Source organism: Lathyrus oleraceus, chromosome 1 (genome assembly GCF_024323335.1).
Source record: "Lathyrus oleraceus cultivar Zhongwan6 chromosome 1, CAAS_Psat_ZW6_1.0, whole genome shotgun sequence".
NCBI classification, from domain to species: Eukaryota; Viridiplantae; Streptophyta; class Magnoliopsida; order Fabales; family Fabaceae; genus Lathyrus; species Lathyrus oleraceus.
The window spans coordinates 64,491,565-64,500,971 of record NC_066579.1 but is presented as its reverse complement, the minus strand read 5'-3'; the positions used below and the strand labels follow the sequence as shown (position 1 = coordinate 64,500,971).

The 9,407-nt window shown below is 34.4% G+C and overlaps 2 long non-coding RNA genes across 2 annotated transcripts; one reads left to right on the top strand and one right to left on the bottom strand.

Annotated features, from left to right (window-relative positions):
* Positions 1–1,649: 1,649 nt before the first annotated feature.
* On the bottom strand, positions 1,650–3,710 carry LOC127115340 (uncharacterized). Its single transcript, XR_007800698.1, has 2 exons — positions 3,055–3,710; positions 1,650–2,157 (listed from the first exon to the last, which is right to left on the bottom strand). It is a non-coding gene; the product is annotated as an uncharacterized LOC127115340 (long non-coding RNA).
* Positions 2,151–4,787, top strand: LOC127115347 (uncharacterized). The gene is made up of 2 exons (XR_007800701.1): positions 2,151–3,092; positions 4,161–4,787. It is a non-coding gene; the product is annotated as an uncharacterized LOC127115347 (long non-coding RNA).
* The last annotated feature ends 4,620 nt before the right edge of the window (positions 4,788–9,407 follow it).

Genomic DNA, 9,407 nt, shown 5'->3' with positions numbered 1-9,407 from the left:
ATCACATGGTGCTTGGTGATCTCTCCCAAAACAAACCCAATGAATGAGGGGGAAGGAGGATGCCAAGGTATGATCCCAATGCTAATGAATATGATGAGGTAGCATGAGGGGTCTTAGGGTCGAAATTGGGGTCTTACAATACCCATCAAGCCAAAACATTGTTAGATTTGGCCTTTCATCCGCATAAAACCCAAATTTTAATTTGGCCCCTCTCCATTAAAACCCAAACATCTGCTTGACCAATCCATAAAGCATAAACCTTGCATTTAGCCTCCTATCCATCGAGCATAAACTTTTTTTAGCCCTTCTTCCCCAGCAAAGCCTAAGTTACGTGATTATCCCTTCTTATCCATAAAGCCAAAATCCTGTCACATTTAGCCTTTCTTATCCATTAAGCATAAGTTGCGTGCTTAGCCTTTCATATCCATAAAGCCCAAATCCTAGTTCATTTGTCCCTTCTTCTCTATTAAGCCTATGTTGCATGTTTATCCCTCCATATCCATCACCCCTAAACTTTGTGTTTTACTTTTCCTTTCTGTAAAGCCCAAACCTCTTACACAACATATTCCCCAACGGAGAACCTTGTCACTTCTTACTAATACCCGCCAAAACTTGTTAGTAGAGGCGAAAATGAAAAAATCAAGTATATAATGCATGTATAGTATATTTCATATATCATGCACGCCTAAAATTTCTTTTACAATTACCCTATTTACCCCATAGATATGTCAGCTAATCCCCAACACATGACCCAATACAGAAGCCAATTCATCATTCCATATCCCTAGTAAACAATTTGCTAATACTTTTGCCTCACATTACATTCATTCATTCCGAGCGGGCATTTTTTTTTGATATTCTAATATTTTATCCTCTCCTACCTTGAACATCTGAAAGTCATTTCTATTCATACATTCAGGTTTGAGAATATTAAATATGGGCAACTGTCATACCTCAAAATTTGCCCTCCCCTTTCATTTTTGCCTAACTTTTGGTTTGATATTTCATCTGCATATCCATGACATCATAATACATTCATTTGCATTGAGAAGCACAAAATCATGGATTCAAAGGCCTTGGTCACACAAGGCATTGAAGGAAGGCTGAGTCCTAAGCTAGGGTTATTACATGGCATGTTTGTATTGGTGAACTCTTCATCTTTATTATCTTCATCATGGAGCATAGTGGAAACCCTAATTCTTGGACTATGGTTGTAAGCATCATCAAAGTCAATCAAATCCCTAAAACCCTAGTTTATGGTTATGGAACTATCATGCATTGTGTGTATATTTAAGCTTGAGGTTCATCTGATTCATTTGGTCCATTGTGGAGGATTCGTTCAAGGTCATACTTGTTCATGGTCATAAAGCCTTGATCAAGGTGCATTCAGTCAAAGTTTTACATGTCCACGACATTGCTTCATTGGTGTTCATTGGTTGAAGTCTAATGCATTGACACTACAAAGTTCACTTTGATGGAATTGTTTGATTGTGATTCATTGGTTGAAGTCTATTTCAATGGAATAATTCATTTGGTTTAAGGTAATTATGGCGTATATTCAAAGTCCATTTCATTCATTCTATTAAGTCATTGTTCACTCAAATCCATTCCATTAAACACAAATTCATTTCGTGATCCATTCAAAGTAGTTCCCCAAAGTCATGTTCATTTCAAAATCTCATTACATTCATACAAACATACATCACAATTATCCATACATGAGAGATTACAAGAAAATTAACTTTTCTACCTAAGTTGACTTTTGGTCAACTATTGACCTTTTGGTCAACAAGTTGACCAAAGTCAAATAACCAACTCTGACCATCCTAAACCCACGACCTTCACTTAATAATTCCACTTGATCTTTCCATAATCCAAATATTCACCATCTTTCTTCAAGTACATGTCATGCCTTGATTCCATCATTTCATGTTTGCATATCCAACAAAAAATAACCAAACCAATTTGTTCACACCAATGCATTAGCCATAAACGATACATTTCTAACAGCCCTAGCCTACATCCAAAAACATTCATTGTATCCCACATACATTCATTCACATACACACAATAACATAGGAAAAGCATCATGTCATTTTCACTATAAAACATAACAACTCATTCACAAGCGGCCACAATGCAAACTTCAGAACAGGCCTGCAGCAAGACATACACTCACATGGTTATTCAATCAATACTAATTGTGATGATTAACAAGCAGATAACATATCACATTTATAATGCCTCATAACCATACAATATCAACATGGAATAACATTTAACAATCATCAACAACAACATCTATGCATTCCACACCATAACTGAACAATCACATACATGACTAACAGGGCCCGATTCATAACTAACCCAAATAACAGTGAATTAACATAAATTCATCAAAAAAACTATCACTTCATAAGACCATCTAACCTTCACACCATATTCCCTAACCAACCTGAAACATAATTGCTAACTATCAGTCAACCAATTAATAGCTAACTAATTTCTCAACTCAAAACTAAATTTAGTTCACTAACAAAAACCAATTCCCAACTGACTTTAATTACATCAACTACCTTCAACAACCTAACAAAATTCAATTGCAAAATTCCAACCACCTAAGCAACTGAATAACCATTTATATAACCTAATCATTCATCAACTGCATCAACCTAGCGCTCACTCATATCCCATTCACCATAAAAAACTCTCTGACCCTCTATCCCCATTCACCCTTCCATTTTCTTGAATTCATCATCATTGAGTAAGCTCTCAAACTCTCTCTTATTTCCCATTTTTCTTCACCAAATTCATCATCTCTGCTGAGACTCGAGGATCATCACATTCATCATCAATCTCACAATCATTCATCACTCAACTTCATAAATCAACCTCACTCTCAATTGATCAAACTCAATCATAATTTGTTCATCAACTCATATCAACATCAAACATGACTCGACTTGGAACAAAATTAAACACCAGAAAAAATAAGGAGAAGAAGAGGATCAATCAAATGCAGAAACAAAAAGAGTTACGGAGTTAAGAACTTACCGGAAGCCTCGTTGTTGTTATCATCTTCTCTGGAGAAGGTAAGCTTGAATTTTATCTTCTTTCTCCAATTAAGGTATGGACATGTGAGTGGAGATGTGGGGAATTAAAGCCCTAACATCTTGGGCTCTAATTCCCAGGGGTGGCCATTTAATTTTTGTTTTGTCGTTTAGGGTTCTTCATGACCTTGTTTTGGTTCGAGCTTTAGAATAAAAATTAAGGTAAATTGACATGATATGTAGAGAAAACATGTAAGGGCTAAGATATTGGTGATGAGAATTTCTATTCTGTGCTTCCACCGCCGCCAAAGGCGACCTCCAGCACGGTGGAGGAATGTGGTGTGAGGTCTGAAGAGTTTAATTGTGTTTGACCTCATGGCGTGCAATATTTCACTTTCGATTTTCACTTTTGAATTCCATTGTTATGAAAATTTCTCCTAACTCCTCCATATAGCGCATTGGGACAATAATCCCCTTAATCCCATGCACTTTTCAGGTTTACACCATTATATCACTTACACACGCCCTTCCTCGGCGAGGCATTTGCATATGGGCCTTGCGCCCTTATTTTCGTTTGACACCATTTTGAGCAATGAAACCCCCCGTTTTTGCTTGTTGGTTATTTCTTTTTTTGCCATTTTTTCCACATATTTTTTTAATATTTCTAACACTTGTTTTTGACATTTAAAAATCATGAAGCAACTAGATTAACATGTTTAGATATATTAGGTTTTAATTTATTTTTTAATCACTTTGATATTGAATTTTAATATACCTTTGAATAATGTGATTAACATGTGTTTAACCTAGTGCTTAATTAGGTAGAAAATCCATTGATTCATGTTTGAATTCCATGAATTACCATGATATCACTCCATGTCTTAGATGTTGATTTCAATTAGTCATGTGGTTAACTTTTAACTAATTGTCTATAAGACCCCAATTTTGACCCTAAGATCCCTCATGTTATCTCATCATTTGCATTAGCTTTGGGATCGCACCTTGGCATCCTCCTTACCCCTCATTCATTGGGTTAGCATTGGGATAGATAACCAAGCACATTTGATTGTATCATACTTTTTTCCCGTTATAACTTTGTTTCTTTTATAGGTAGTGTGTGCATCCACCAATGCCTCATCAAGCTCATATATAAGGTTTGAGACCTTCAGTGCGAGGAGATCAATCAAGGAATGATTCACATTATTTCTATACATCATATATGAATCACCATGATCTTAACTTATCATTTTTATCAAGAAATCATCAAGAGTTTGAAGCTTGTTTGCCTTGGAAGCCCTAATTCATCAGGGTATCTTGTGTGACTTCCTTAACAAGTTTATTCAAAATTTAATCAAATATTTAAATGGATACTTCATATTACATCATCGTATACATATGTTATCCTCCATGGGTCTCAAATATCAAGAGAACTTCAAGTTTTCAAGTTGGTTCATGGTGGTTGATCAGAGAAATTCAACTAGTCAAAACTGGGGTTCCCTAGACCCTATCTCCTAAACTTTTATTCATATGAAAATTATTACAAGATAAAATTTACTCCTTATTATAATCCAAACAACTTTCATGTTTATGTCAAGTTCTAGTTTTTCTTGGAAAGTCATTTTTATGGTGAAAGATTATAGGTCATTTTGTTTATGCCCTAGTGAGGAGGTTAACTTCCAAGGACCATAACTTGCTCAATTTTTATGATATTAAGTCCATCCAAGTTTAATGATCAAATTCAATATGTCCTATCCAACTTTTATTCTTTGAGAAACTTCAAATTCAACATATAAGGGCATGTTCCAAGAGGAAACATTATAGGTCATTTTGGGACATTACCATTGAACAAGCAATTTTCCTCAACTTCTAAAATGCACAACTCCTTCATGCCAAATCTAAATCAGGTCAAATTTGTGACTAAATTCAATAGGATTGAAAGAGATACAACTTTGATGAAGGAACTGTTTCCATTTGAAGCCCATAGCAAAAGTTATTCAAGGTGGAAGAAGTGAACATTTGACTTGGTACTTAGAAAAATTTAAATTATGTTTGATTTTCTAAACTTCCACCTCAAAATTCATCCAGATACAAGCTCCAAATGGAAATATTTTCAACATGAAAGTTGTTCCCCTTGATCTCACCTTTCCAAAAAGTACAAGGTCACCTTATTTGGACCAAGATTGAGGGACTTGCGCATGGTTCCTTTCATTGGATTGTTTTGGCAAGATTTGAATTCAATTGTCCATTTCCTTTTGCATGATTACATGTTAATGCTGCAGGATCCATTGTGCACCAAATGGACTTTGATTACATCATGAATTGGGCCCAAATAATTTCCCATGCATCGATGCAACAAAGTTACTAAAATTGGCAAATTTTTAAAGGGTGTGAAAAGCAACTTGATACACTATAAACTCATGGCCACTATCGTCAGAAAGAGGAGCCCTGCTTGACCAAGCTTTGAATCATTGCCTCCCTAACCTCAATTAAAGGATAAACTAGGAGATTTTACTTGAAATTGAGTTTCAAATCTTCTTCTGTTTTGAGATTGAAACTCCAAGAATCCAAGCCTCTCTTTGATCCATATCATTTCTTGCAAGTTTTTGAAGTCGAGTCAAAGCTAATTGGAAGCAAGATCAAGCAAGATTCAAGCTACTCGAAGATGATTTTCTTAAACTTTTTCTCTTCAATTCTCTCTCAATTCTTCACTATTCTCTTTGATTCTTGGTTGGCTGAAGTCCTACCAATATAGGCAACAAGATTGAGTTGCTTTGAGGTCAAACCGAAGCAACTCAGTTCATGATCCTCAAAATTAAAATCCCTGTATCTTTCAATATACTTGGATTTGGAGAAAATTGAGGCCAGATTCGAGCTCCTTGGCATTTTTTCTTTAAAACCATGTCCTTGTTTTTCATTTTGGTGAAGGTTTATGGTGGACTAGTTCGATGAGGTCCACCAGAGAAGAAGACCGAAGCTAGGGATCCGGTGGTGCTTTGGCACTCTCTCAACCTTTTGATCCATGTGAAATGTTTTAATCTTGGCCCTTGGTTCTGATTACCACCCGTGTGATGCATTGACTAAGGTTCATCATGGAACGCACGCATTTGGCCATCAGATATGCCACCTTAATTAATGAGGGAGATCTGATGGTCCTTGTTTTTTTTTGTATTTTTTGAATTTCCATTTAATCCACTTATTTTTATTTAATTCATAGAAATTTCATTTTTAGTCCAAAAAATATGGGACTTTCACCAAAAATCTTTAAATACTTTTCTCTTCCATTTTCTGAATTAAAATTATTATTTTTGGTATTTTTCATGAATTAAATGTTTTTGTGCATATTTTTAATTGTTTAAAAAGACTTCTGACTTTTTAAAAATAAGGAATTTTTTCGTCTAAGTTCCTTTGGCCTTGTTTGACCTAAGATAAATCACTTGTCCATTTATTTGGTGTTTTGAAGGGATTTTATGTTTTGAACAAATTATAATGCATTTTAATTCATTTTTTAAATTGATTTTTAATTGATTAAATGTTTAAAAATATTGTTGAGCCATTTTTATGGTCTTGTGATGTTTAACTTTCTGTTTAGGCCTTGGTCAAGGTTGATTTGACTTTTGTTGGATCAAAATTATTGGATTTAGGGGATTGATGAAATGTACATTTCATCTCCCAAAATGAATGAATGGTTTTGATTTTATGAAATTCCTCCCATGATCAATTTGTATTTCTATCTTCCCCTCCTTCTTCATCTTCATCCCTATTCTTCCCCATTTCCTCATTTGACCAATGAAATATCTAAGGTCTAAAGGCTAATTGATTCATCAATGACCTTGTGTCAGATGAATCAACCTCCCTCATGATATTTTCTTTTAGTGTGTGGTATGTTTTAGGAGTTTGGTTCTTCATACAAAATCTTTAACATGCATTAACACGTACATTTTTATTGCCCGACCTCATATAGTTATGACTTATATATAAGTCCAATTACGATTTCTTAACATAGAGATAAATTTGACCCTCAAGACATAGGATTCTAGTAAGTGATATTGTAAGTCTCCCATTCTTCATGGCATTGTATGTAGAATTGACCTTTTTTCCTTTCATGGGAGCTAGGGCCATACTTCTTAAAATATCCAAGTTGGAGCCCTTCTTATGGATGTCTTGGTTTAAGGATTCATGCTTGTGAAGAAATGGTTGAGTGTTCTCCAAAGAATGATTTAATCAATTAAAAATCACCACTAACATTTGACTTACGTTTGACTAACATTTGACTAACTCTTGTTAATATTGCTTTACTTTCGAGTTATTTACTTTATGCAATTTAAATTTTAGTCATTTATCATTCATTGCCATTTGCTTTTCATATAACTTGTTTATGATTATGTCATTTTCACTTTGCTCATTTGAGCCATATCTTGTGATTGTACATATTATTTGTGTGTTTCGGTTTTATTTGTGGTCTTAGGACCTTAAATATACCTAATAACAAGAAAAACCCTAAAAAGCATCTGGTGGACTGTTGAACTTGATTTGAACTTTTTGGCTTAGGATTAGGCAACATTCCCTGTGCAAGAAGGACTTGGCCAATGCCAATATTTTGTGTGTAATGCTTTGCTCTAAGTTGATCAAGGAATATTTCATCTGATACATGAGAAGACAATAAAGATTGCTAGCTATTGGAAGTGCTTGTTTGGATGTGGTTATTTTTATTTGATGCCTTGATCTTCATGATGTCTGGATATTGCTCATTGCTTGATAAATGTTCAAAGGAAAATGAGTTTCTATATGACATTCTTGTATATTGGATTGCATCCCATTGGTCAGATCTTTTCAACTATTCACTTTGAAATTTGTTCCTAGGATAGCCTCTTCATCTCCTCAAACTTCTTAAATTTCAAAATCTCTCCTCCTTTTCAATAGGTTTCTTTGCTTGTGATTTCAAACTTAGACTTTGCTTTAATGATTAGAAACTCTGGCCTTATGCCATTGAATTTTCAAACCTTTATCTTAAATAAAATTTGTAAATAAAGTTAATCATATTGCTTAAATTTCAAAAGACAAAATGAACTAACAACTCCATTCAAGCTTTTGGCCCTTTGTGCCTTTTCTTATTAAATTTTTGTTAATAGCAATTCACCAACTTATTTGAAATTTTTACCCCGAACTATGAGGTTTTGATCCTTCAATTTTATGTTGGTACGTAGGCATAAGATCAAAGGTCTTGTCAAACACAAAAACATAATCAATGAATTCTTTTCTCACCCCCCATACTCTATTTTTTTCTCAAACATCATTTATACCCAAAAACACATGCACACATAAAAAAAGGGCTCCCTAGGAGTACCTAGGACACTTTGGGTGCTAATACCTTTCCTCTGTGTAACCAACCCCCTTACCTGTAATCTCTGGCATTTTATTAGTTTTGATTTGAAAACTTCTTATCATTGGGTTTTGTTTGTACTTTTCCATTTTCATTTGGAAACAACAAAAGCACGGTGGCGACTCTGGTTTTATTGATGTTAAACTTAACCATAGTTTGATGGTAATGAATTTACCGCTACATTGTCCATTTAGAATTTTATTTTTTTGTTGATTGAAAGTAATTCGGTACATGATTTCACTTTGATCCATTTAAGCATTGCCTTTGTATGTTTCATTTTAAGCATGTATAACCTTAGACATAGTTTCTAACTTGTATCCTCATTGTATCCATCTCATTTTCATTGTATTGTATAGTTATGCTTGAGGATTACCATGACCACTTGATTGTTTTAGGAGTGGTATTGGTTGTAACTTGTATGACATCTTTTCCCATTCCATGTATTGATTTGTATCATTCCCCCATTATGTGTAATATGTCATCCATTCCCATGAACATGTAATAGCTTAGGATTCATATTTCCTTTATTTCTTTCCATTGTATGCTAACTAAAAAGTTAAAATCAAAATGATAAAAAGACCTTTTTCAAAAGAATTAAACACGAGCGCTTTCCAAATAAAATTCACTTCAAAACAACACGAGCGCTTGATCCAATATTAAGTATCTCATCATTCATTCCTTTATATTCTACTTATATCTCTTTCTCTATCCCATTCTTCTCACACACCTTTCATAATCAAATAAATTGCAAACACTTGATCCAACGTCAAGTGCTTTTTCAAAATATTTTATCAATAAATTGGAAGGTAAAAGTGGAGTGTATGTACTTGTGCACAACCCTTAAGTACTTGTGGCACGATCCTTGACTTCTATTCAAAACACTTAACAATAAAACGAGTTCAATTTGGTGCTCTGAGAGTGAAAAAGAGTGGTTAGGATGCCACTTCCCTCTCAACTCCCGAATAATCTGATTGTTT